The sequence below is a fragment of the Pseudorca crassidens genome, chromosome 2 (genome assembly GCF_039906515.1).
Source record: "Pseudorca crassidens isolate mPseCra1 chromosome 2, mPseCra1.hap1, whole genome shotgun sequence".
In the NCBI taxonomy this organism is placed as follows: Eukaryota; Metazoa; Chordata; class Mammalia; order Artiodactyla; family Delphinidae; genus Pseudorca; species Pseudorca crassidens.
Window position 1 is genome coordinate 103,311,513 of NC_090297.1, and position 19,682 is coordinate 103,331,194.

At 53.8% G+C, this 19,682-nt stretch overlaps 1 long non-coding RNA gene across 1 annotated transcript; it reads left to right on the forward strand.

Annotated features, from left to right (window-relative positions):
* The first annotated feature begins 3,532 nt into the window (after positions 1–3,532).
* On the forward strand, positions 3,533–16,669 carry LOC137211217 (uncharacterized). The gene is made up of 4 exons (XR_010936958.1): positions 3,533–4,931; positions 5,379–5,485; positions 7,701–7,756; positions 15,672–16,669. It is a non-coding gene; the product is annotated as an uncharacterized lncRNA (long non-coding RNA).
* Positions 16,670–19,682: the final 3,013 nt, after the last annotated feature.

The window sequence follows — 19,682 nt, forward strand, 5'->3', positions numbered from 1 at the left end:
TGATGGGCAAGAGTCACCAAAGGATAACTAACAATTATTAAATAGTTAACATTTTCTTTCCTTGATGTCAGGTGATCCAAACAGCACGTGGGCCAGGGGCTGGGGATCAAGATAGGAGCAAACCATGGACCCTGACCTCCAGGACTCTGGAGCAGGCGGTGGACTCAGGACTGCCGTGTAGTGGTGCCTGTGGAGTGTTCAGTGATGAGCTGGTGGCTTCTCCACTGGCAGCCTTGGGCAAATAAGAATAATCATACATACATACATATGCCTGGTATACGGGAAGAAATGTGTTAAACCCCATGTGTGGGCTCTCCCTTCACCCCCACCCCTGCCATGCCTGCCACCAGCCCTCTCAGGGCTCAGCCAGTGCCGTCCATTGCTTCTGGGAGGGTTAGGATTGTTCCAACAGGAACCGTACACGGCCCCTGGAAGAGAGGTACCAGCCATACCCCTAGGCTTGGCTCAGGGCTTCTGACCCTGCATGGCAACCCCTCAACTTCAATGACCCAAGATACTTCGGCAAATTACTCATCTTCCTGAGCCCCTATTTTCTCATTTTGTGAAACGGGGTCAGGATTCCACTTTGCCTGGAACGTCCTGTGTCCTCACCTGTACTTATTCCTCAGAACAGATTGCTGGAAGTGGGAGTCCTGGATCAAAGGGCATCAGCCCTTTTAAGGCTGGTGCTGCATATTGCCAAATGGTTATCCGGAGCAATTGTGTCAGTTGAGAATTCTGCCAGCAGTAGGTGAAAGCACTTCTTTCCCTGCATCCTCTTCAACACGGAGAGTTAGCTTTTCCAGAGTGTTTCCAGTTTGATGGGTAACAAAGGCATCCACCCTGTGATTAAGCATGCTGTGTGCTGGTTTAAGTTCAGGTTCTAGGGGCAGACTGATGGGTGGAGTCCCGGCCCTGCCCCTAGGGCCATATGGCCCTGTTCACACTAGGCCACACTCCTTGGCCTCGGTTTCTTCATCTGTAGGATGGGGTTACATTGTGGAATTGTTGTGAGAATTAACTACCTTAATGTAAGCTGTGTGGAGCACGGTAGGTGCTTAATAAATGTATCATCTCTACTTCTTTGGCTAGCGGTAAAGTTGAACTTTCATATTTCTTATCTTTCTTCTCTGACAGATAATGTGTTTGTTGTTTGTCCACTCTTCTATGGCAGGACAGGACTTTTTCTTACTGATCTTTTAATAAGTCTTTATCTGTTAATTACATGAACACTAGGTCCTCTAAATTTTAATTCCAGATGCCCATCACCTACAAGCTTTTAAAACTTAAATCCATCTCTGTGGGTGAGGCCAGGTTGTCAGCATTCCCGAGGCCATTCTCCTAGGTAGCCAAGGCTGGGATATGGTGGTCTAGTTTTGTATCATCATCTGCTTGCTAACTTAGTTTTATAAGCAGCTTGAGGTTCATAAGTTTAAATGTTATGTGTGCAGCCACGTTCATCTTTCTTTTCCTTTATGATTTCTTCAGTATCTTTCATGTTTAAGGGGTTCCTCCTGTTTCTCCTGGTTTGCCTTTCCCATTCAGATGGTCACGTGTTTCTTCTGTTTCTGCGGTGGCTGCGCGTCTCACTTCCTGTGTGATCTTGGCAGTGTGCTGGACCCTCCTGGGCTTCTGTTTCCCCAAAATGAGGGGGGTTGGGCTAAATCAGACTTTGCCAAAGGCATCCGAGATGCTTTGTGGAAAAAAGGTTTCCTGGCCAAGTAAGTTTGGAAAATGCACATTATGTCAAAAGTTCTGAGAAACAGCACAGAAAAGCAGGGTGACCCAGCAGTTTCTCTCCTGGGTATATGCCCAAGAAAATTGAAAACATGTCCACACAGAACTTGTACACAAATGTTCGTAGTGGCATTGTTCATAATAGTTAAGCAGTGAATACAATCCGATGTCAGGAACTGATGAATGAATAACCAAACTACCCACACAATGGAATATTATTCAGTCATAAAAAGGAATGAAGTGCTGATTCATGCTCAGCATAAACAAACCTTGCAAACATTATGCCAAATGAAAGAAGCCAGTCCTGAAAGACCATGTAGTATGATTCCAGCTATACGAAATGCCCAGGTTAGGCAGATCTATAGAGACAGAAAGTAGGTTAGTGGCTGCCCTGGGCAGAGGGACTTGGGGGGAAATGGGGAATGACTGCTGATGGGCACAGGGTTTTTCTGGTGGGTGAGAAGAATGTTCTAAAGTTAGATTGTATTGATGGGGTACAACTCTGTGAATACACTAAAAGCCAGTGGACTGTACAGTTTAAAGGAATAAGTTTTATGGCATGGGGATTATGTTGCATAAAGCTGTTAAAAAAGAAAAGAAAAGAAAGGAAAGAAAAAGAAAGGAAGGGAAGAGAAAAGAAAAGAAAGGTTAGGACTTTGGAAGAGCTGGGTGCTTCCCAACTTTGTGTCCACCTATTCCCAGGACCTGGAGCAAGATTTTTTTTAAGCCTTTTCAACCCTTGGTTTCCTCCTCTGAAGAGCACAGCTCAGAGCACGACTCTGCGTTGTGCAGATGAAAAAGACACTTCCACATCTGCTCCTTGCAGCGTCTCCAGGAAGAGGCGGAAGCCAGAGAAACGAAATCGGAGGCCCCGCGAGGCTGGCTTGCCTAGGTTCACATAGCCGCTAAGTGGTGTGGTGTCGGGATTTGAATTTGTTTCTCTCAGGCCGGTCACTTGGAATGACGCTGGCCCAGCTGGGCTCATGGGTTGCAGAGAGATCTGCAGCAATAATGCAGAGTGTGCTCTGAGAGACGAAAGGGGCTCTACAGATGGGGTGCGTGCTAGCCAGTGAGGATGGGAGAGGTGTGTCGGGGAGAGCCACACCTGTACCCACTTCCTCTGAGGCTGGGACAGCCTTGTCCCAACCTGCAGGCCCTGAGCTTTGTGTTTCTTCTTGTTGAAATGGGAGGCTAGGCCTTACCTCATGGCAGCTGGTGGGAGCTCCTAGTAATGGCAGCCCCCGCTTTGAGTGTTTACCAGGTGGCCTGCGCTCTGCTGGACTCAGGGCCTCGCTGGGCTAAGGCTCGGGAGAGCCTGTGAGTTCAGTGTGGTCACCCTCTTTCACAGAGGAGCAAACCAGCCATCGTGCCACTGTTACATATTCCTTGAAGAGATGATTAAAGGCCATATAGTATTCTGTCTTAGGCATGTACCTCCTTTCACTGTTTCTCTAGTATTTGACATTTGTTCCTATTTTATTTTAAAATGCAAACAACGCTGTGATGGACAAACTTACATATACATTTTTGTGCACCTCTCTGCTTATTTCCTTGAGGTCGATGCCTGGAAGAGGAATTACCAGGTGAAAGGGTATGAACTCATTTACTGTTCTTCGTGTGTTGCCAGGCGGCTTTCCAGAAAAGAAAGGCTGAGACATCCACATTCCCACGAGCAGCATTGGCCACGCCAGTGGGGGTAGATTAGTAACCAGCTTGGGCGTCTGTTCTCTCTCGTCCATTGGGATGATCCCCTGAAAACTGACCTGATCTCACTCTTGTTAAAACTTATCTTAACTAGTAACTGGAAATACTCAATTCCATGAATCTATTCTATGGGTTTATGGAAATCCCCAGGGCACCTTCCCACGGAAGCCTAATTGGTAAAGTAGATAATACATCAAGAGGGAGTTGATTTATTATCTCCCCCTCCTGCTGACAGCCTCCTATCAGAAACTTTGTGCTGAGATCTCAGGTGCCATCTGCTGCTTGAAATTGCCAGTCCTTGTGAGAAGTACGGGCCTTTGAGTCTGTCGTCTTCCATCCAGTCAATCATAACAATTCCTAACGTGTACTGAGTATTTACTCAGTAAGCTGTGTGTATTAAGTAATTAATCCTGATAGCAATCCTGTGAGATAGACCTTATTATTATGCCCGTGTTAACAGGGGGATGAGGAAATGAAGGCTCAGAAAGGTCGAGTAACGTGTCTGAGGTCACACAGTGAGTGAGTAGGTGGTAGATTAGGGATTTGATTCCAGACAGTCTGACTCTACAGACCGTAGCCTCACCCAGCACCGTGTACCGCTGCTGTACTGTCTGGTGATGGGCAACAGGTACTCTTGGTCAACCAGTCTTGAATTGGCAGGAGGGTACAGAGCCCTGAGGCCCCATGGCTGGGGCCAGCTTCTGGTCAGCCCCTGTGAGAACAGCACTGACAGGGGGATTCAGCAACACCTGAGACGACCTAGTGAGGTGTTGGTGTCCATCAGAGGAGGCAAGGTACAGAAAACAGATGGAAAATGGTTTTTATCCATTTTCCTTTGCGTTCAGTGGAAGGGGATGTTTCCTTGTACCTCCTCCTTGGCTACCAAGAGTGACCAGTACTAAGGATCGATGTAGCCACCAAGATTCTCTAGGGTCCTGCCTAGCCGTGCCCACTGCATTCTGCCCCCGTCCCAGCAGGGCTGAGGAGTGCGGTGTGTGTGGGCACGTGTGTGCCAGTGTGTGTCACTCGTGCTCACCTCCGGCTTGCTGAAGCAGCGTTGAGCCCTGGGCCTGGCCTGGGGAGGAAGCGCTGTGCTGGCCTGGCGTGGCACTGGGCGTGGCATGTGCTCAGAGAGGTGACAAAGCCGGGAGGGGCCTGATGGGTGCCTGGAGAGTGAAGAGATGGCTCAGCAAAGGCCTCAGCCCACCTCTTCCATGAGTTCCCACTGCACTGTCAGCTCTGTGAGAGCTGGGGCCCTGCTGCTTGTCGGCTGCCACGTCCCCCCTGGTAAATAGTTGACAAATGTTGGGTGGAGGCAGGTGCGCTATGAACAGAGGCTTCAATTTTTTGGTGTTAGGAAAATAGACATAAAGCCCAGGAAGGGAAAGTCGGACGTGGAAGAAAAGAGCCGTGAAGGGAAGTGACGTGAGATGCTGTGTGTCGGACCTGGGATGACGAAGTGTAACCTGGAGCCTGCTTGCCAGGAAGAGGTAAGCGGACGTGCCGGCTGAAGGAGGGGTGTGAGCGCCGCAGGAGGGCTGTGCGAGGGTGTGGGCTGTGGTGAGAGAAGAGGCTGGAAACAGGGATGGGGGCCGTCTGGGAATCGCCCGTTGCGGGGTGCATCTCAATTGCCGGGAGGGCTTGTTAAAACACAGGCTGCCCGGCTGCACCCCCAGGGTCTCTGATTCAGTAGATCTGGGTTTGGGCTGACAGTCTGCATGTCTAGCCGTTCCTACTGACAGCTGCACAGCGCTGAGCCCCACCTTCCTGCTGCCTGGGGTCACCCTGGCCCTGCATCGCAGGCTGAGCCTGGAGCATCACCACCAGGGAGCTTCCCCCATCAGCACAGGAGGCTGCCTCGAGTGATGGGGACGGATGAGGCAGGAGGCCGCCCTGTGGTTTCCTGCCCACACGCAGTCACATCTGTTTTCCTCCAGAAGCGAGGTCCTTGCATGAGCACACGGTGGAAATGAGACATCAAGAGCAGCACAAAGTAGGGCCCCAGTGAGCCGTCGTCCCACCATGCTGCCTCACCCGAAACAAGGTGGGCTTTTCTTGCCTGTCTCCACGTCGCCTGCAGACGGCTGCGGATGCCCGTGGCGGGCTGGGGTGGGAGGAAGGCCAGGAGGGGAGGCTTCAGAACTAGAGACTCCTTCCGGAAGGAGACTCCTGAGAGATGCTGGACAAAGCGTACACATTCACATGCTCCGGGATGAGAAAACCAAGTCAAATGCCTGTTCCTGAAAGGGAACCCACTGGCCCCTGAGATGCCAGTCTGCACCCCCCGAGCTGAGGGGACGGGGAGCAGGTCCTCAGAGTGAAGGCTTAGGGAATCAGAGGTGAGGCTAGAAGAGGCAGTGCACGTGTAGAACGGGTTCAAGACCCACCTCCGCGGCTTAGGAGGGAGTGGCATCACCAAGTTACTGAACTCTGAAACTCTGAAACCCGCATCTGTACAGCCAGCGTACCGAAAGCATTCAATTCAGTAGGCTGGGGTGGAGATAACAGGGGATGAAATGTATGTGGCGAACTCCTGGTGCCCTGATGGGTCTCGTTCGGGGCCAGCCAAGTCCCCGCATGGGAGGCTGTGCCTGGCCCAGGCCTCCTCCTGGGCGGTAGGTCTCGGGAGGGCCCGAGGCCCGGGGAAGCCAGGCTGCAAACCCGGCAGCAGAGCAGCAGGGCGGCAGCTGCTGCCTTTCATCTGTCAGGCTTCCCTTCAGGAGAGGGCACGGCTCACAGACTCTAACCACTCAGGCTTCCGGTGCTCCTGCGTGGGTTTCTCGAGAGCCCAACCCTACAGGCCCCGCCTGCCCTGATCCAGCCGCGGCCTGGGATGCTGGGGGGAAGGAGAGTCAGGGATTCCTTTAGGCCGGAGTTTCTCAAACTTGAGTGCGCCTCTGAATCACCTGGGGGCTTGTTAGTGGACTATGGGGCCCCCTCCCAGAGGTTCTGACTCAGTGGGTCTGGAGTGGGGCGTGAGAGTCTGCATTTCTAACCAGTTCCGGGGTGATTCACACCTTGAGGACCACTGTGTTAGGCTTATCTCTGCCAGGCCTTCTCCCGATTCCACCCAACACGGTGCTGGGGCCTGGCACCGTTCGCACCCGATGTCACCGGCGAGGGGCTCACAGGAACCTGTGCTGGCTGGTGACTGCTGTGTGGCTTGGTGGGCAGGCCCCCAATACCTACTGTCACGGCAGAGGCTTATTTCTGTCCCTGGTCTGGCCCACAGGCCTCTGCCCTTCTGCCATTCCTCCCCAAACCAGCTCTACGTCCTTAGCCCTTGGCTCCAGAAGGGTACCCAAACCTGGACTGAGTTCGGGGGCTCCTTGCCCCTTGGAGAGAAGGAACTCTTTCGTTCCTCTTCCCTTTGCCTTTTCCCTAGGACACAGCTCCGTCAGCCTTTCAGGCCTCTCCCTGGGCCCCTCCCCACGTTCACCCCAGGATGGCCTCGGTCCTCTCAGGGCCACCCTCTCGCGTCTCTGAAGCCCCAGCCCTTCCCCCACATCCCCTTCACCATGCACGTACCTCACTGGCCCTAGGCTTGATCTCGCTTGGCTCTGTGGTTGGCCAGGGCCCCCGGTCCGGAGCTCTCCTTCGGCCCCACGAAGGGGGCAGTAAGGGAAGGGCCGAAGGCTCAGGATTGTGTTGGGAAACGCTTGCCCCCTGCGGATCCACCTGCAAAGTACGTATGAAGCCATTACTTAACAAAGGGAAAGGCAGTTAAGGAGCTCAATAAATATTTTTTGAATAAGGGAACACAAATCTCCTCTCCATGCTGCACACTCAAAAACGCCTCTGATGAGAAAGCACTTTGATTCTGGGAGCCCCGCAGGTGTGCGTGCGAAGCCCTTGAGTGCCGACCCAGAATGGGAAACGGGAGCCCCGAGGCAGGAAGTTTCTCTGGCACCGTGATTTCCAGTGCGTCCCGTGGCAACGGGTGTGCCAGGCTAAAAACTTCTACACACCCCAAAAAGGGACCTGGGGATGATACGCTTGGGAAGCACTGAGCGACAGTGTCAGCTGGTCCCTGTATTAGGGAGACTTCTCCGAGCCTGGATCAGGGAGGGGCTTGCTCAGGCCTTGAGGACAATATCCCAAGCGTATTGGCTCCGAGGTCCGTCTGCTGGATGCCTGTCTGGGAACCTGGGGGAACATAAATATGAGGACCGGCATGAAGGCAGCTTTTACTTCCCAACAGAGCTCCATAGGCGCCAGCATTTGTGCCCAATGAAGGACAGGGTTTCCTTTCCTTCCAGGCTCCCACCAGCAAGGCCAGAGGGAGGCACGACCCTCACGCCTGACTCCCAAAGAGGTAAGTGCTGAGGACCATGAATAACCTGATGACCTGGGGTCAGAGGTCTCCTCATATACACGTGCACACACCTGAGCTCTGGTTGTTGGCTGGCTGGCTGGCAAAATGAATGGATGGATGGTTTTCAGTCTCTGCATGTTTGACAGCCCCCGTGCTGAAACAGATATTTCCTTGGCAGTCCCCACACCAAAAGCCCATTGACTCAACTTGCTTTGGCCAGCTCAGCCCTGAGCCCCATGGGGAGCGTGGACAGGGAGGGTGATACTGTTCCTCCAGAGGCTGAGATCTTGGTATCCTTGGCCTGGTTTAACTCTGTTCAGGCTGCTATAACAAGAATATCACAGACTGTGTGGCTTAAACAGCAAACATTTATTTCTCACGGTTCTGGAGGCAGGGAAGTCCAAGAGGAAGGTGCTGGCTGACTCTGCCTGGTGGAGCCCACTTCCTGGTTCCTAGTCAGCTCTCTTCTCGCTGTGGCCTCACGTGGTGCAAGCGGTGAGGGAGCTCTCCAGAGTTTCTTTCACAGGAGCCCTAATTCCGTTCCTGAGCGCTATACCCTCAGGACCCAATCACCTCCCAACACCATCTCCTTGGGGGTTAGGTTTTAACATAAGAATTTGGGGGCACACAAACATTTAGTCTCTAGCACTCTACCAGCTCCATCCAGGGCCACCGTTCAGTCTGGTCATACAGGCCTTCCAGAAGCACACAGATGATTATAAAGATGGACAGACAGGGGATCAGCATTGCCATTTATGGGGGTCGCTCAAGCCTTGATTTGCCATTTACCCCTGTGTGACCTCGGCGGCCACTTAAGCCCTCCAGCCCTCGTTGCCTCACCTCCCTGCCACCCTCAGGGGGCTGCTAGTGAGATGGAACGTGGTCATGTGTGGACACTTGCAAGGTCCATGGAGAGTGCCACACGCTGTGCAGATGTCAGGGGCTGTGACTGTGGTCATGGCAGCTGGTGAATCACAGCCACAGGGATCTGTCATCTTCAGGCTGGAAGTGAGGCCTCCTGGACTCCCTTGTGCTCCGGTCGCCCTTGGCTCAGAGCCCTGCTGCGGCCACTGTCCTTTCCTTGGGCTGACCCTACTTTCACCCCAGGCCCCTAACAGACTTACTCACCTTGGCCTGGGGGAAACAGCACCTTTTCTGCCTGGAATCCCGGGCCATCCCTTGGCTTCTGGACAAAGCAGCCCATTTTCAGCCACTGCCACTCCACTCACCCCATCCCCTTCCCAGCTCCTCTCAACCAGTGACCTTCCTCACAGCAGCCCCCTCCTTCCTTCGCCTCTGAGGTGGCACTGACCCTGGGAACAGAAAGACCTCGGTTCTGCCACGCTTGCATTGGACAATGACTCAACCGCTCTGTGACCCATTTTCCCTGCCTGTAAACAAGGACCCTGGCGCCCTGCAGGTTGCAGTGAAGATAAAGCAATGACATGTGTGATGTGCTGGCTTAGTGCCCAAAACATGGCATTTGCTCAAGAAATGTGAGGTTTCCTCTCCTCTCCAAGTGCACCGCAGGCTCTGCTCTCAGAGTCTCTGAAGTGAGGCTCCGGGAGCCCCCACCAGAGGCGCACACAGATAAAGCCTGCAGGGCCTCTGCCACTCAAGCTCATTCAAGGAAGCTGAGTCTGAGCTGAGGAGGAGAGGAGTCTGAGCTGCTCATCAGCCTTTTTCTGCCATCTTTTCTTGCCCCTGAAGACAGAGGCGGCTGACAGTGTCCAGGCTTAGGGCTGCTGGCCCACACCCCACCCGGAGTCCTCGGAGTCAGGTAGAGGGGGAGAGAGTCTGGAATCCACACGACGAACAGCGGGCCTTGACCGGCCCCTCCTTACACATCATCTTGGGACAGGTGAACCCCAGAGACAGGGTTGTCCCAGCCCAAATCCACAGTGAAATTGACTGGGCCCTGCCCCTCCAGCACGGGGGATGTCCACTGCTGCAGACAGCTTCAGATTCCTTGGACGTGGTTCAGTGGGAATCAGCTCCATTTAACCTCCATGCACCGTGCACCGAGCCCCTCCTCAGTACCTCCCAGGGATGCAGGGATGAGTAGAGCACAGTTCCTGCCCTCCGGGGGCTGCCAGCCCAGGTGATGAGGAAGATGCTGAGAAGCGGCACCTACACCAGCGGTGCGCCACCTGCAGACATCTAGAAGGAGACTGACGCCTGGGCCCACCCAGAACACGGAACGCAGGCACACGCACGCACGCGCTGGACATCACCTCTGCCCTGTCCACAGTGCCTGGCCTGTGGCTCCTCCACCCCTGTACCAGTCCTTCTGGGCATGCTCCTGCCTCTAGGTTTCTGTTGTCTGGGACACCCTTTTATGATGTCAGATTTACTGAGGTATATAATTTATACAAGTAGAATCCACAGGTTTTAAGCGTACAGTTCGGAGTTTGGACAAATGTATACGACTGCATAGCCTCCTGCCACAGGCAAGACATAGAACATTTCCCCACCGCACGAAGTTCCCTCAGTGATCCAACGGCTGGCTCCCTGCCTCCTCGGATCCTGTTTAAATCGCCACCAGCATTCATTCCCTCTGTCCTGCTTAAAACTTCTCCCCAGCACCAGACATCTCGTGTACGTATATACTTACGTACGCATCTTACGTACTCTCCATCCCGTACGTGATTTTTCTGTTTGGTTTGCTGTTGTATTCCCGGCGCTCAGGAATGAGAGCTCAGAACCCCCAGTCCAGAGAGAGAGAGATAACAGAGATGGGGGGGTTGTGGGAACAGTGGGGGTGCCTCCCTCAGCTGGGGGGACAGACCTGGAGGGCGGCAGGTGGACAAAGGAGGAAAGTACGTTGTCATCTGAGCATCAGAGGTCGTATGGTGGGAATGATGAGAAGTGGCTGGAGAGGTGAGCAGAGGGCATCAGTTCTGCTGGACAGGGAGTTTCTCACGCATTTGACCCTCTACCTTATTCCCCAAAGCAGCCTCCTCCAGAGCAGGATCGATAAGGGAGACTTTTAAACAGGGTCTGATCCACATGTTAATGGGGACTGTCCAGGTGCATCTCAAGGGCAAGGCTGGAAGAGCGACAGCCCCACAGGCTGGCCCCTAGGAGCTGGGAGGGAGGTGATGGTGGCTGAGATTGGACCTGGGCAGTGGGTGGGAGAGGAGAGAATTCAGTGAGGGCAGCAGTTGGTGGCAGCGGTGTTGGGGGGACCGGGAGGCAGACTTGGAGCTTGGACTTGACGCCCCTGGCAGTACGGTCCCGATGGAGTCAGGCCTGGGACTGGAGCAGTGCAGAGTGTTCTTAAGAGATGGGGTTTCAGTGCCCACAATATTCCTATAGCTTGAGAGGGACATCAGTGGGCTGTTCTTCTGCCTGGAACCCCCTGGGCTAGGGGTCACGCCTGGCTCAGTTTCTCCCCCAGGGCCACTCCTCCTCGGCTCCTAGCCTGCAAATGCCAACCTCTCAGCTCTGGCCACACTCTGCCTTTTCATTCTTCATGCTGCTGGTGCTTCAGATCGCCACCGGCCAGGGTGGCTTTCTCACTGCAGGACACCAGTGGGTGATTTCTGAGCCCCTCTGGAAGCTTCCTTCTGGCTCACCCTTCCAGAGGCCGGGCATGTCCTGATACTTCCATGAGGCTGTGTGATGTTTGGGACTTTGTCTTGAAGTCCATCTTAGACATTCAGCCCCTCAGAGGGCTTGAGCTAGGACTTTAGATTTGCTTCGCCAGGGAGGTGTGAAGGATTAGTCAAAAGATGTTGTTTTGTTGTTGTTGCTTTCCATGTCAGCAAATTTTAGCTGAGGCTTCACTCCGTGCTTAACTCTGTGACAGGAGCTGGGGGTGTGGAGATGGATAAGACACACTCATTGCCCCGAGCACAGCAAGGGAAGATGACATATGAGCCAATAAACCACAACAAAGAGAGGTACATAGATGTAGAGCACACTGTGGGGCATCTCAAGAGGCTGTGGTTGAATATGGGAGGAAGTGTTCAGGGAAAGCCTCCTAGAGGAGGTGACGTTTGAGCTGGGTTTTGAAGGATAAATAGGAGTTCACTCATGGTGCATACTAGGGAAGGCTGGCAGGTATTCCAGCAGAAAGAAAAGTTTCTGCAGGGCCTGGAGGACTGAAGGTCCATGATGGGTACAGAGCTAGGATCATTGATAAAGTCCTTGCTGGGTTGCTGGGGTGACCAAGCGTGACTGCGGGGAGGAAGACGTTCATCTTGGAGAGCAGTGTGGGCAGTCCTTCACTGACTGCTTTCAGCCTCAAATTATGTCTGGTTGGCATTTGCTTGCATTCTGCCCCTGCCATCCTTTCCCCGTGGCCTTCTCTTGTCTTTCCTCTAACTAACTCCCCTGTCTCCCTCTGGGTTTGCCCCTTCTATGATAGTCTGGGACTGGGTGTGAGGCACTGCGGGACCCTCCTAGCCACACAGCAGGGTCTAGAGCTGCTCCAGCAGCTCGTGGAGAGGCGAGAAGCAGGCCAGGGACTCGGGCAGGCAGCTGATGCCCAGGAAACTAGTGGGGATCTGTCTGTGGGTGACAGGACCCCAGCTTTGAAGGGCAATCTCCCCACCTGCTCACTGATCACCATGTGGGGCTCACAGCAGGGCTCTACCTCGGAGGGCACCTGGGATCCCAGTAGGAGGGCTGCTCAGAACCAGGCATAGGAACCAGGGCAGAGAAGATGAAGCCAAGCCCATGGGGTAGGACAGAGGCAGTTAGGGATGCCTGCTCTGGGCAGCAGCATGGGGGCTCAGAGAGCTACATGGGAGCCCGGAGCTGCCAGGTGGGGCTGAGCCCGTTGCTAGAAGACCTTCCTCTGATGTAGACACCTTTGTCAGGCTGGAGCCAATAGGTAGGAAGGAAAACCAGCTCCATTACCTTGGGAAGGGAGGTGCTTCACATTTTTGACTGTTTTCCTTCACAGAATCTTGAAGGCTTGGCAGGTGTGAGAAGCTAATGGTTCACATTGATCCCTAGTATTTATCTGGGGCTTTCCATGTGCCAGGAACTGTGCTATGTGTTTTGAAAACCCTGCCTCATTTAATCTTCATATTCGCTCCGCTCCGCTCCGCGTGGGAGGTGCTGTTATCATCCCTACTTAGAGACGAGAAACCACAGCTCAGGGTGGTTAGACGTGGCCAGGGCCGAGAAACTAAGTGCTGGTGAGACTGGCAGCTGTGCCCCGGACCACCAGACGGTGCCTCCTTACCGCCCCCCACCCCGGGCACAGAGGGGTGCCCGCACTGTGTGCCTGCCCCGCCCCACTCTGCTCCCCGCTCTCCCCGAAGCGTGTGCTTTGGGGGATGGGCTGGATGGGTCCCTGCCGTGGGTGGGAGAGCAGGGCTGCTCTGAGCTCGGCAAGCCCTCCTGTGCCGCCTCTCCCCTCCCCCAGCTCAGCGGAGGCCCAGCCCGGGCGTCTGTGCCTCGCGTTGGCCCTCCTGGGGCTGAGAAGCCACCCGAGGCTGAGTCACGGAGACTTCCTTGGGATTAACGCTCCTCTGAGGTCCACGGTACCTGGTTGTGGCAGAGGCAGTTGGCCCTTCCAGCCAAGCACTAATCCTAGTGAAATACTTGGTATTTCCAGTCATTCCGGCTGGAATTAAACTTAAATCAAGCCCCAGAAAGCACAGCCAGGAGAATGTGAGTTGAGTTGCCAAAGAAACCAGGCATCCGGCCTGCTCAGACGCTGGGCTCCCGTCTCAGGGCAGGCGGGCCATTCATGCCCCGAGAGCAGGAGGGGCAGAGACCACAGCAGCACGCATGGCACTGCCCGCCCAGGCACCTCCCTCCCTCGGCCCGCCTGTCTGGCGTGTCCTCGTGTCCCTGAAAATTACCACGTGGTCAGACGACAGCCTCTCAGCCAGGTTGCCTGAGGCAGCAGGGGTCGGAAGCTGGGTCCGACCTGACTCGGCAGCGATCACGGTCCCTCTGCCCAGTGTCATGCGATCAGCGATGGCAGCAGAGGGGCAGCCCAGGTTGCCCGTGAGGAGCAGGGGCACCGGAGCTGCTGCCTGAGCCTGACTCCACTGCCCACTGGGGGACCACTAACGCGTGACCCTCTGGGCCTGAGTTCTCCTGTTTGGAAAAACGAGACAGTGGGTCCCTCAGCGGGTGACTGTGAGTGTTCAGTGAGTGGGTTAGTACAGATGAAGAGTTTGGAACTGTGCCTGCCATATTGGAGCACTGTGTGCTTCCGTTATGCTCTGGGCCTCGGTTTCCTCACCTGCAAGACGCAGCTGAGGGAGGGGCTTGACCCCCACGGGCCCTCATGTTCTGCCGTTCTCTGGCTGTGACCAAGGCTCCGCCCCCAGAAGAGCACTTACCCTCCAGGGGAGGAATTGGCTGGACAGACAGCATTATATGCCCCACAAGCCACACCCTGTCCAGTGGCTGTGCCTGCGAGGAGTGTATGTATGTGTGCATATTTGTGTGTTTATTTGTGGACATGTGCATGTGTGTGTTTGTGGGTATGTGTGTACACACGTACACAGGTATATTGTGTAGGTGCGTATATGTATGTGTGTGTTTGTGTGGATATGTATGTGTGTCTCTGTATATGTGTACAGGTGTCTGTGTGTATATGTGTGTACACGTGTGCATGCAGGTACATGGGTATGTGTGTATTTGTGTACAGGTATGTAAGTGTTTTGCGTATTGTATACATGCGCATGTGATGTGGGCGTGTGATATATACATGTGGGCATGTCTGTGCACACGTGTATACGTGTATCCAGGTGGGGAGCACAGAGAGCCAGCCCATTTGGTTCTTTGTTGAAGCTCAGGTGGGACTGTGGCCCCCACCTCATCTCACGCCTCCTCTCAAACCTGTCTGAGTGCGCAGTGGAGGTGACACGAACCCAAGAAGGATGGATGGAGGGCTGGGGTAGGAAGTGAAGGTGAGGTGGAGGGCAAGAGTGTCTTAACCAAAGAAATCCAGCAGGATTTAGAGTGGAGGAGCTGGAAGGTGAAAATGAGGCCAGTTACTCTGGTTGGCATTATGCTCTAAGCTCTGTGGCTCTCATGTTGTAGACCAGGAAGGCAAAGCTCAGAGAGGTCGAGGAACCTGCCTGAGGTCGTCAGTGGTCGAGCCAGGACTGGGCTACTTCACCACCCTGGGCTGACCGGTAGGAAAAGGCCGACAGACAGGCACCATCACTGGAGCCTCCCTCTGCACGGCTCCAGGCCAGGGTGGCAGTCAGTGTCCCCAGAGTGCTAGACGACAATGTCCCCGGCTTGGTGTAGGGGACGGATTGCTGCGTAGGAGAAGACACCAGGGCATTTCTATTTTAGTTCTGTTTACAGGGTGTATCTTTGGTCAGGTCAAGTCAACTTTCTGGGCCTCAGTTTGCACATCTGTCATATGGGGCCACTACCCCACCCTGGCCTCATAGGAAGAAGCCGTGTAGTTGCTGGGGTTGAAAGTACAGCCTTTGGTGCCCTCGGAGTGAATCCCAGACCTGACCCTTAGCAGCTGTGTGACTTTGGGCCAGTCAACCTCTCAACCTCAGTTTTCTTACACGTACAATGGGGATAACAGTGGTCGCTACATCATGGGGCTGCTGTGAGTGTTAACTCAAAGAACGCCTGTAAAGCACTTAAACAACACCTGGCACGAAGAAAGAGGCAGTAAAAGTTAATTACTTTTTTGTTTTTAAAGTTAATTACTTTTGCCATTGCGATTATTTCTTAAGGTTGTTAGGAGAACAAAAGAGGCTTGCTCAGAGGAGACTGCTGAGCTGTGGAGAGACCTGCTGGAAGGGAGGTAGACAATATTGACATACAATATGAAATAACATGGTAGTTTGCACTCATTCTCACCCTCCTTCCCTTTGGGAGAAATGTTCATTCTCACCCCACTGACATTGGACTTGACCATGTAATACAATTCAGCCCACGGAATGTGAATAAATATGGTGATGTATTCCAGGTCTCAGCAGAAGTTTAGCGAGAGTTTCCATCATCGCACTTGCTTGAGAAGTGTGTCAGAAGAACGCACTGACCAGCTGGGGAAGCTCCTACAGCCTGGGCCCTGGGATGAGGAGTTGTGGGGCGGAGCCCGTGGAGCCACAGCCGACAGCCTCCCACAGGTGATGTGAGTGCGAGGGAGATGTGCGTGGTTGTGAGCCCCCGAGACACTGGGGTTGCTTGTTACCACAGCCGAACTGACACAGTATCGAGAAGAAGAGGGGTTGGAATATTACTCAGCCATAAAAAGGAATGAAATCTTGCCATCGGCAACAACACGGATGGACCTAGAGGGTATTATTCCAAGTGAAATGAGACAGAGAAAGACAAATACTGTATGATTTCACTCACATGTGGAATCTAAACAAAACAAATGAACAAACATAACCAAACAGAAACAAGAGTCATAGACACAGAGAACAAACAGGTGCTTGTCAGAGGGGCGGGGCGTGGGGAGGAGGAGAGAAATAGGCGATGGAGATTAAGAGGTACAGACCTGCAGTGACAAAATAAATGAGTCACAGGGCTGAAATATACAGTGCGGGGAATATACTCAATTATTATGTAATATCTTTGTAGGGTGACATCTTGTAACTAGACTTATCATGGTGATCATTTTGAAATGTATATAAATATCAAGTCACTCTGTTTACCCCAGGAACTAACATAGTGTTGTAGGTCAATGACACTTCAAAAACAAACAAACAAACCCATAGAAAATGAGATCAGGTTTGTGGCTACCAGAGACAGGTAGGGGGCTCGGGGGAAGGGAATAAGATGAAGATGGTCAAAGGTACATACTTCCAGTTATAAGATAAATAAGTACTAGGGATGTCATGCATAACATGATAAGGATCATTAACACTGCTGTAGGTTTTAAATAAAAGCTGCTGTCGAGTAAATCCTAAGAGTTCTCATCACAGAGAAAACACTTTTTTTTTTCTATTTCTTTAATGTTGTATCTGTATGAGAGGGATGATCACCAAACCTACTGTGGTAATCGTTTCATGATCTATGTAAGTCAAATCATTATGTTGTGCACCTTAAACTCATACAGTGCTGTACGTCAATTATATCTCAATAAAACTGGGGGAAAAAGGAGGGGGGGAGGGGAGGGGGAAGGGGGAGGGGCTCTAAGGAGGTGTCCCACTGCCTCAAGAGAGGAGAGGTGCCAGGCCTTGGAGGTTGAAGTCAAGGAGGGGGTTGAAGTAGACAAAACACATGCACACGCAGGTGTGCACGGGCATACACACCCGTGAAACACAAGGCAACCCTCCACATCGGCTGCCCTTTATTTCCATAAGACCCTGTACTAGTCAGCAGGTCCCTGGAGCCGGCTAGCTTTCCCACACGGTCTTCTCGTCCCCCACCCTCCCCCGGGGGCTCCTCCGTTGCTCCTGCCCTTGGTTCCTGGATCGTTCACATCAGAAAGGCCAAGAACCCTTTGCATTGGCTGCTGTTTTGTTTGCCTTCGCTCATGCCATGCTGTTGTGGATGAGAAGGGAGCAGGCCAACACCAGCTGCTGCCACAGACCAAGGGAAACATTTCCCGGCCTCCGGTTGGATGTGGTTCCCTTCCCGTGGGTCTTCCTTCCAGAGCCAGGTCTGTAAACTTGGGGAGCAAATGGTGTGTTGCCACACTCTGTCCGGTCCACAAGTGGTCTTTCTCAGAGAGGACCAGAGAGGGAAGGGGCTGAGGTCTCCGCCGTGCTGCCTGCCCTCCGGCCACAGCAGTCCTCCCGAGAGGCACAGAGGGGCTGGCAGACACCACCATCTTGCTTTTTGGAAGAGGGGCTGCTCATACATTCTGACCTCACTGGTACGGGAAGATTTTCCATTTGGAGTGCTTTCCATCCAGGAGGCAAAGCAAACATCTGGTCACATAGTTCCCTTTCTCCGTGCCAGCCTTTCCACTCAGGGATTCCAGGCATTTGTTCCATCGTTTCTTTATTTTCCTCCATACCAGCTAGCTGAGCGTTCTATCTCCCCTCCCATCCAGGGAGCCATTCATAGCCCCTCTCCCCTTGTGTCTGCTCCTGGCCCTGACGGGAATTTTCCTGTGGCTTTCTGTGGTCTCCAATCCTGCAATTTGCCACCCAGTGCTTGCAGGCTCTCCCTGCACTTAGGACTTTCCGAGCAAATCTTGGTCTGGTGTGGTCGCTCTGGGTAATCATCACAGGAGGCCTTAAAGAAGCCGCCTCTGTAGGCTGGTGGCCGCCCAGCTCATGGCAGCTCATGGCAGCTTTGTCCTGCGTTTGGTGCTTTGGGGATGCAAGGACCAGGGGCGTGCTTGGGCAACCTCCTGCACTGCTGGCAGAGCAGTGAGCAGGGATGAAGCTCGGGCTGCCTCAGCAGGGCTTCAGCACGGTGGCCTGTGATCCCTCCGATGCTGCATCATCTCTTCTCTGCTCCTGTGTCTTCATCATCCTTGCAGCTCGGCTTGTCTCGGCTGCTGCCTCCGTGGCTCCTACCCGCCATCTTTCTTTCCTCTCCTCCCCATCTCATATGCTTCTGATTGCTCACGCCGTCTAGTGCTTTGTGGCATCTGCTTACTGCCGTCCCTCGTGGGGGGCTCTCAGCTCTGCTGCCCCCTACTGGCTGGAGCCACCTCGGTGTGACTGCTGTCAAACTTCCTGAGAGGCCCCCAGCCCACCTTGCACCACAACCCTGGCTTCTCAGCTCCTCAGAGACACCCAACTCTGTGTCCTCTGCGAATCTCCAAGCTCCGTGCGACAGGAGCTGGCCATGTGGGCCCCCACGGTGCCTGAATGATGCTCAGCACGTGTAGGCATTCAATGGACATTTCTGAGTGGCTAAGTGAGCAATCCAGTCACACAATCGATGTGACCGGAGAGAGAAATCGTAGGTACCCGTGAGGAGCAGGGGAGGAGGCAGGCATGGCTGGACTGAAGGCGGCGGGGCAGGAGAGAGACTGAAGGGGGTTCAGGTCAGACTCTGAGGCCTTGGATGCCAGGCTTCAGGTCTGGGCCTGACTCTGTCACCTGCAGCTGGGGCTGGGGCGTCTTGCTGAGGAAGGAGCATGAATGATTCAGGAGGAGGCCTTTGGCAGCCACCAGAGGATGGATTGAAGCATGAGAAACCTGGAAGCTGGGAGACAGGTTGGGACACTTTGGAAATACGCCGGGCCTGGCTAAGGGCTGGGCAGGGCCCGTGAGGATGGACGGTGCGGAGGCCTGGTGGAGTGGGGAAGGCGTCAAGCCCGGGAAAATGGGGTCTCAGGGTCCCAGGGTCTCTGCACGGGTCCCACACCCTGACCTCTAGGAGGGCAGAGGAGTGGCAGCGTCTGGATAGGGGCAGATGATCAGACCGGGAGCAAGGACAGTGGCCGTGCCAGTGTGGCCTGGGGGCTCAACAGCCCGGCTCACTCCCCCCCTCTGTCTCTTACTAGCCTGCTGAGCATGGCTAATCACTTCCGATCTCTGCACCTCAGTTTCCTGATCTGTTCCATGGGAATAACAGCGCCCTAGCTGGGATGATTCCCTAAGATAATGCAGGCAGAGGCCACAGCACAATGCCCTATGGGAGCACTTAGTCCTCTGGAAAATGGTAACAACTCCTTTGTAGCTAACATTATTGTAAGAGAATAATATGTTAGTTACACAAACCGGGACCTGGAAGGACTCACGCTTAAAGATTTAGGCACAAGAGCTCAGCTGCAGAACGGGGGTCCCAAGAGACTGCGAACACCTGTGTCTGGGGTCTCAAGGAGGTCACTGAAGCCTGCCCCTCGGGCCAGCGTGGCTGAAAGACTGGGGTGCAGAAGCCCGCTGGTGGTGAACTGGACTCAGCGGTGGAGGTGGTGATGCCTTCCGATTCAATGTCTCCCTGCTCCTTGGCTACGCTTCCGAGAAAGCATGCGATGGAGGCAGCAGGTGAAGCCATTACCCAGAGCACGGAATTGGGGCTGGCTTGAACATGCTTGCCACCCGGTGTCCCTGTCCGCAGGCGGAGC